The following is a 7,629-nucleotide window of genomic DNA, read 5'->3' as shown; positions in this document are numbered from 1 at the left end:
GTGGGTCATATTTGGAGCAACAGAAAGGAGAACAACACCAGCTGGTAACCAGACAAATTGGACACATGCTCTCATTTAAGCCTACACAATGCTGTGAAGTCGGTACTGTGTTACCTCCATTTCATAGATGAGGAGACTCAGAGACATAAGCAACTCATCCAAGGTCTGGTAGCTAAAAGTGGCAGGTGCAGTCAGTCTATGGGACTTGTGTATTCTCTTGAGGACCATGTATGCACTACACCAGGGCTTGCGCATCTCCTCCCCTTGGCAAGTGAGAGCCCTTCCCCTCCAAACGCAGGGACCGCAGCTTACACACCTGCGGTGGAAATGGGGGCTCTCGGAGGCCTGGCTAGGGAGACAGGATTTAAATTTCTTTATTCCTTTCCCCAGCACTGAAGTCTTGCTCAACTTCAGCTGAGCAGTGAGGCAGACACTGTTGCCTCACCTCCAAAAGGCGAGCCCCAGCCTTCCTGGCCCAAACCCACTTCCTGTCCTTGTGCCTCTTTTGTCAGAAGGTGATTCTCATGCTTCCTGTTGATTTCTGCTTTGTTTCAGCTGGTCCTGGTGTGCCGCTGTTGACCTGATCAGTGACAACTGGGACACGGAACCAGGTACATTGGGATGGTGGGAGGGTCTTCTGGGAGAAGGTCTGAGCCAGGTGAGGGCTAGTCTGGGACACAGTGGGGGCTCCTCCTGGTGGTCTGAGGACCCCCTCTGTCCATGTGGTGGGGGACTGTCAAAGGCTAAAGTTAGTTTGTGAAGTTGGTAATGCTCCTATGGGGGTGACACCACGGTTTGCTTTGGTGGCTTCCTAAAACACATCGTCTGCCCGCATTCTTCTCAGATCTCATCACCTTGACGTGGTTTTCTAGGTCCCAGGCTGCCCAGACAGCATTGTTCTGGGGTGCAGAGAGTTTTTTGGCTTCAGACAGGTTTATCTGGGACCGGCTGAGACACAGTTGGTGTGATGCTTGAAATTCTGCTGAGCTGAGCACGTCAGGGGCTCGTGATTAAGTCCTGGCTCCTCAGTTTTACTTACGTGCTGCCAGTCACTTCGCTCCCCTCTGAGTCCGTTTCCTCATCTACAAAATGACAAAACATCTCTATTTTGTGGGATTTCTTGTGATGCTTAAGCAGAATCATGACTGTGAAAGTGCTTTGTAAACTGTAAGATGGTATACTTCAGGGTTTGAGGTTCCTTTTATTTCATTTCCTAAATGAAACTAGACTTTTTAAGATGATAATATGATAGTTGAAAAAATCCAAATAATACAGAGAAAATTTTCACATAATTCCACCCCCAAAGATTACTATTGATACAGCGGTATATACACCTCTAGATTAAGACAATTAAACAGTTTTTGATTGTGGTAAAACACACTTACCATAAAATTAAAAAAATTACCATTATTAAGCGTACAGTTCATTGCACCATCCATCTCCGGAACTCTTCTTGTCTCCCCACAGGAAAACTCTGTGCCCATAAACACCAACACTGCGCTGCCCTCTCCCCTCACAGCCTGGTGACCACCGCTCTGCTTTCTGTCTCTAGGTACCTTACTCTCTCTCTCTAGGAATTTGGCCCCTCCAGGTGCCTTACCTCATTTTAGTGGAGTCATACAGCCTCTGTCTTTTTGTGGCTGCCTGAATTCCCTCAGCATAATGTCCTCAAGGTTCATCTGTGCTCTAGCATATGTCAGAATTTCCTTCCTTTTTTTGGCTGAATAATATTCCATTATATGTATATACCATATTTTGTTTATCCATTCATATGTTGATGGACATTTGGGTTGTTTCTACCTTTTGGCTGCTGTAAATAATGCTGCTGTGAACATGGGTGTGAAAATATCTGTTTGAGTCCTTTGAGTCCTTCTGGGTGTATTTTGCTACAAGTAGATTTGCTGGATCATATGATAATTGCATCTTTTAATTTTATGAGGAGCCTTCATTATACACAGAGAGAAAACTTTCATGTAATTCCATCCCCAGAGATTATTATTGATACATCAGTGTATCAATAGTAGTTGTTTTCTGTAGTGGCTGCAGCATTTGACATTCTTACTAGCAACGCACAATTTCTCCACATGCTCGCCAACACTTGTTATTTTCTGTTGTTGTTTTTTAAATTGTAGCCATCCTAATGGGTATTCAGTGGTATGCTGTAGTTTGGACTTGCATTTCCCTAATAATTAGTGATGTGCAGCATATTTTCATGTGCTTATTAGCCATTTGTGTATCTCTTTTGGCAAAATGTTTCTTCTAGTCCTTTCCTTACTTTTTGTAAAGCAAAATTGCTTTTTTTTTTTTGACTTGTATGAGTTCTTTATATATCCTGGAAATTAACTAGACTTTTAGACTTTTAAAACAATTTTTTAAAAAGATTCTATTTTTCAAAAGATTTTATTTATTTATTTTTAGAGAGAGGTGAAGGGAGGGAGAAAGAGAGGGAGAAAAACATCAATCTGTGGTTGCCTCTTGCATATCCCCTACTGGGAACCTGGCCTGCAACCTAGGTGTGTGCCCTGACTGGGAATCAAACCAGTTATCTTTGGGTCTGAAGGCCAGCACTCAATTCACTGAACCACACTAGGGAAGGCTAAAACAAATATTTTTACCTGAAACTTTACTTACTATTATGTAACCTTTTTCATTTAATAACATCTCTTGAGTATTATCTCATGTTAGTTTATAAACATCTGCCTTGTTTTTATTAATAGCTGCATAGTATTCCAATATGTAGATACACCAGGATTTATTAAACCATTCTCTTTCAATGGATATCTTCAATGTCCATCTTCAATATTTTTAATGGATAGTCAGGATGTTTTCAATTTATTAATATAATAATAAAGAGAATGCTACAGTAAACATCATTGAACATACATCTTTACATACAAGTCCTGTTATTTCCTTAGGATAAATCCTTACAAGTTGATTTCTGGGTGAGAAGATATATATATGTGTGTGTGTGTGTGTATGTATGTGTATATATATATATATTTATAGTTTTAATTCATTTTTCCAGATTCCTTTAGTAAATGCCACACTTTATTTTAAATTTCATATCCACTTTTATTAAAACATACAAGCTTACGGTGAAAAATAGCAATTCCCTATTCTACTTCCCCACTTCCAATTTCTCCTTAATAGAGACAAACATATTTTTTAAAGATTTTTTATTTATTTATCTTTGGAGGGGAAGGAAAGGAGAGAGGGAGAGAAACATCAATGTATGGTTGCCTCTCGTGTGTCCCCTGCTGGGAACTGACCTGTAACCCAGGCATGTGCCCTGACTGGGAATTGAACCACAATCCTTTGATTCACAGGCCCGCGCTCAATCCACTGAGCTACACCAGCCAGGGCAAGAAACAAACATATTTAATTATCTTAGTTGTTTCTTATTTCCAAAGAAAGTGCCTATATGGCTATTTTTCTATTCTGATCACTATCTATTGACTTCTTATTATCAAAGGTAAGGATATTGCACTCATGTCATCCTATCCACGTTATTGCTCCCCCATCTTCCTAACATGGTTATATCACAAGTTTTGTTTCATTGATGTTGATGTTTATGTTATACAAGTAAGTTTCCCTATGACTATGTTAAGTATTGTTCTCTGAGCTACATGGCTGCTGCTGCCGCTGATTGTTTCTTTAGTCAGTTTCCCCCCTAGAGTTAATGGTTGCCTAAGTTTTCCGTTTCCTTAATTTTATATACATATCACTGATTCCTCTCCAACAGAGCTATTAAATTCCTCTCGGTGCGATCAGACACATCAGGTAATGTCTCAGTGTTCATGTTCTGTCTGTCTTTAATTCTTCAGACACATCTCCCTGCAGCCTCATCCCACTGCTCAGTGTGGGCTGGTTGCCCTCTCTACTTTCTGCTGAGTGGTGTCCTGGGACACCCCTAGCTTCGTCTTGGAAATAATCCCTTCTTGCTCTCTTATGTGGATTGTCTCCCTTTTGGATCCTACTTTTTTTTAAAATGATATTTTGCATTTTTTTGAATTGTGAGAAAATGTATATAACATAAAATTTATCATATTAACCCTTTTTAAGTGCTCAGTTCAGCAGCATCAAGTACATTCACACTGTCGTGCAACCATCGCCACCATCCGTCTCTAGAACCTTTTCATCTTCTCAGACTGGGTCTCCGTGCGCATCAAATCCTAACTCCCCAGCCCCTGGCAACACCACTTGGCTTCCTGTCTCTATGATTTTTGAGTCGAATCATACAGTACTTGTCCTTCTGCGTGGATTCCACACTTTCCCTTTATTTACTTCCTTATTTTGGTGACATACATTTTCTAAGACATAGGAGGTAAATTTTTTGAGTTGTTGACTGAGAAAAAGGCCTTTAAAAAAATCCTTTCACCTGTTTAAGGGTGCGGCTAGATATAGATGCTAGGTTGGAAATAATTTTCTCCTAATTTTAAAGGCAATGCTTCTTCTGGTCTACTGTTGAGAAGTCCTATGCTCTTCCAATTCTTAATTCTTGGTTTTATGTCTATGGAAGTTTTTAGGATTCTCTCTTCATCCCTGAGGTTCTGAAATTTCATTGGTGGGTATTTTTTCATTCATAGTGCTATACACTCAGGAGACCATTTCCATCAGAGTACTGATGATATTCAATTCTGAAAAATTTCTTGAATTATTATCTTAAAAATAATTTCTCTTTCTCTTTCTCTTTTTTTCTCACCCAAAAACCTCATTGATTTTAGAGAGAGGGGAAGGGAGGGAAAGAGAGTAGGAGAGAAACATCAGTATGAGAGAGAAATATTGATCAGTTGCCTCCTGCATGCCCCGCCGACTGGGTACTGAACCTGCATCGTAGGTATGTGGCCTGACCCAGAATCGACCTGTGACCTTTCTGTTTACTGGATAATGCTCCAACCAGTGGAGCCACAGTGGCCAGGGTTAATTTCTTTTTCTTCATGTTTTCTGTTCTGTCTTTCTGGACCTCCTTTCACTTGGATGTTGGGCTTTTGGGTTTATCCTTTTATTTTCTTTCTTTCAATATCCTATTTGGGAAATCTATTTTTTGTTCTTCTTTTGGAGATATTTTTTCAATTTTATGGTCATACCCTTCTATTTCAACCCTCATTTAAAGAGAGGATTCTTGCCCTGGCTGGTGTAGCTCAGTGGATTGAGTGCGGGCCTGTGAACCAAAGGATTTCGGTTGATTCCCAGTCAGGGCACATGCCTGGGTTGCAGGCCAGTTCCCAGCAGGGGACGCATGAGAAGCAACCATACAGTGATATTTCTCTCCCTCTCTCCTTCCCTTCCCCTCTAAAGATAAATACATGAAATCTTTAAAAAAATATTTAAAAAATAATTAAAAAATAAAAATAAAAAAAGGATTCTTGTTCTCGCTCCTTTTGTAGCCATGTGTTCTGCTTCATGGATATAATACCTTTATTTCTATGAAGATATTAAAGTTCTTCTTTTTCCAGCTTATTTCTGCTCCCTGCATTTTATCTATTATTCTGAGTTTTATTTTATCTTTTGCATTGGAGGCTTTCTCAAATGTTTGTTGATTCTTTATCCAATGTTCATTCTTATGATCCAGGAACTGGATGCTGATTGAGGTCATGTGTGTGTGTGTTTGGGGTGGGGTGCTTGTTGGCTTTAAGCCCCTCTGTGGGGCCCACCATGTCATGTGGTTGCCAGTCCTCTCTGATATCCAGCATGGAAGCTACTGGCCAGCCTACAGCATTCTTGGGAGGCCATCTGGGGAAGGAAGCTGGGGTCTCATCATTCAATATGTGACCTTTGAAGAATCCCCCCTCTCTCTGTCCCACTTCCCTTCCTTTTATAGCACAGTGACTTAGCCTTTCCCTCTGGTGTGCCCAATGTGCCCACAGTCTGGAGTTTCGCTGGTGTAGTTTCTCCAGAAAATAACCCTCTTCCTGCAGGTGTGGGGGAGAGATGGATGCCTTGGCTTGTCCATTGCCCGAATTGTGAAGTCTAAGTGCTTTGTAAACACACCATACTTCCTGTTTTTGGCCCTACCACACCCTGACTTCTGACGCCTTCTGACGTAGCTGGCCACTCCAATTCCTGAGCCTTTCTGTGGTTCAGAGGCACAGAACTGCTTCTGGTTAGCGTTGAATCTCCAGCCTTCTGTGATCCACTCCATCAGCTGCCACTCTCTTTCCATTTTCCAGGATTCTGTTAACATTTCTTGTCCACTGTTGCCTCCTCTCCTGTACTCTGTTCTTGTGGGTTTTTATGTTTTAAAATTCTTGTCCTGTTTGGTGGTGTCTCAGAAGGAAGTAAAGATACATACATTCAAACCATCATGGTAACTGAGGTGGTTGCAGCATTTTCACTCCAACCAGCGTTGTCCCAGAGCTTTGTCCTCCACACATGCTTGCCAGCACTAGGCGTTATCATTTGTTTTAAACTTTGCTAATTTGATAAGCAACAAGTGATATCTCTGTCATTTTAATTTACATTGTAAAAGTTATTAATTATATGATTGAAGATCTTCTTATGTGTTTATTCGCTATTTGTATATGTCTTCTCTGAATCACTTATTTATACCCACTGCCCATTCTTCCCACTGGGGTAGGAGTAACTGTTAAATTGTTGATGTATGGCCGGCTCTGTAAAGAAGTTTAGGGCTGATCCCTTATTTTCTTGTATATGTGGTCTCAGCACAGGCTTCAGAAAGTAGCAGTTCTTAATACTACATCTAAAAAAATTTTTTTAAAGATTTTATTTATTTATTTTTAGACAGAGAGGAAGGGAGGAAGAAAGAGAGGGAGAGAAACATCAATGTGTAGTCGCCTCTCACACAACCCTCACTGGGGGCCTGCCCTGCAACTCAGGCATGTGCCCTGACTGGGAATCGAACTGGCAACCTTTTGGTTTGCAGGTGGGTATTCAATCCACTAAGCCACACCAGCCAGGACTACATCTAAAATTTTTGATGATTAAAATTTTGATTATAAAAAATATCTGTATAAATTTCTGTAGAAAATTTGGAAAAAAACAGATCAATATACAAAAAAAAAAAAAAAGATCACCCAGGGATAGCCACAGGTTATAAATATATCCTTCCAGTCTTCTTTTTCTGTGGGTGTGTACTTGTGAAGATAAAAGTTTTCTATTTTGTATTCATGATTTTGATTTACTAAATTATAATTTGTTTTCATATTATTTTTTAAAGGTTTTATTTATTCCTTTTTAGAGAGAGGGAAGGGGAGAAGAGAGAGAGAGAAACATTGACCAGCTGCCTCTCGTACACACCCTGGTTTGGACTGAACCTGCAGCCCAGGCGTGTGCACGTACCTGGAATCCAACTGGCAAGCTTTTGCTTTGCAGGACAGTGCCCAACTAACTGAGCTACATTGGTCAGGACCGTTCTCATATTCTTATACATTGTTCTATGACACCATCATTAGTGGCTACATTGTATTTCATTGTGTGGAAATGGGATCATTTATTTACCGAATACCCTATTGACAGACGTTTAGGTTCTTATGGGGTTAAAATTTTAATGTACAAATTTCTTTTGATCATGAACCCATTTAACCTTGTTTCCATCGTGTAGCTGCTTAGCAATCTCTTTTTGGGGGGAGGGAAGGATAAAGGTCAACTTTAATGCTTTTTTGGTTAAAT

At 40.3% G+C, this 7,629-nt stretch overlaps 1 protein-coding gene across 1 annotated transcript in view; it reads left to right on the top strand.

Moving 5' to 3' along the window:
* Nucleotides 1–544: 544 nt before the first annotated feature.
* NDEL1 (nudE neurodevelopment protein 1 like 1) overlaps nucleotides 545–7,629 on the top strand; it is a 59,639-nt gene continuing 52,554 nt past the window's right edge. The window contains exon 1 of the mRNA XM_037164948.2: nucleotides 545–611. The gene's annotated coding sequence lies outside the window, so the exon portion shown is untranslated. The remainder of the gene's footprint in view (nucleotides 612–7,629) is intronic.

The sequence above is a fragment of the Artibeus jamaicensis genome, unplaced genomic scaffold (assembly GCF_021234435.1).
Source record: "Artibeus jamaicensis isolate MK-2021 breed Jamaican fruit bat unplaced genomic scaffold, CSHL_Jam_final contig_781, whole genome shotgun sequence".
NCBI lineage: Eukaryota > Metazoa > Chordata > Mammalia > Chiroptera > Phyllostomidae > Artibeus > Artibeus jamaicensis.
This window is presented reverse-complemented; position numbering and strand designations above follow the sequence as displayed.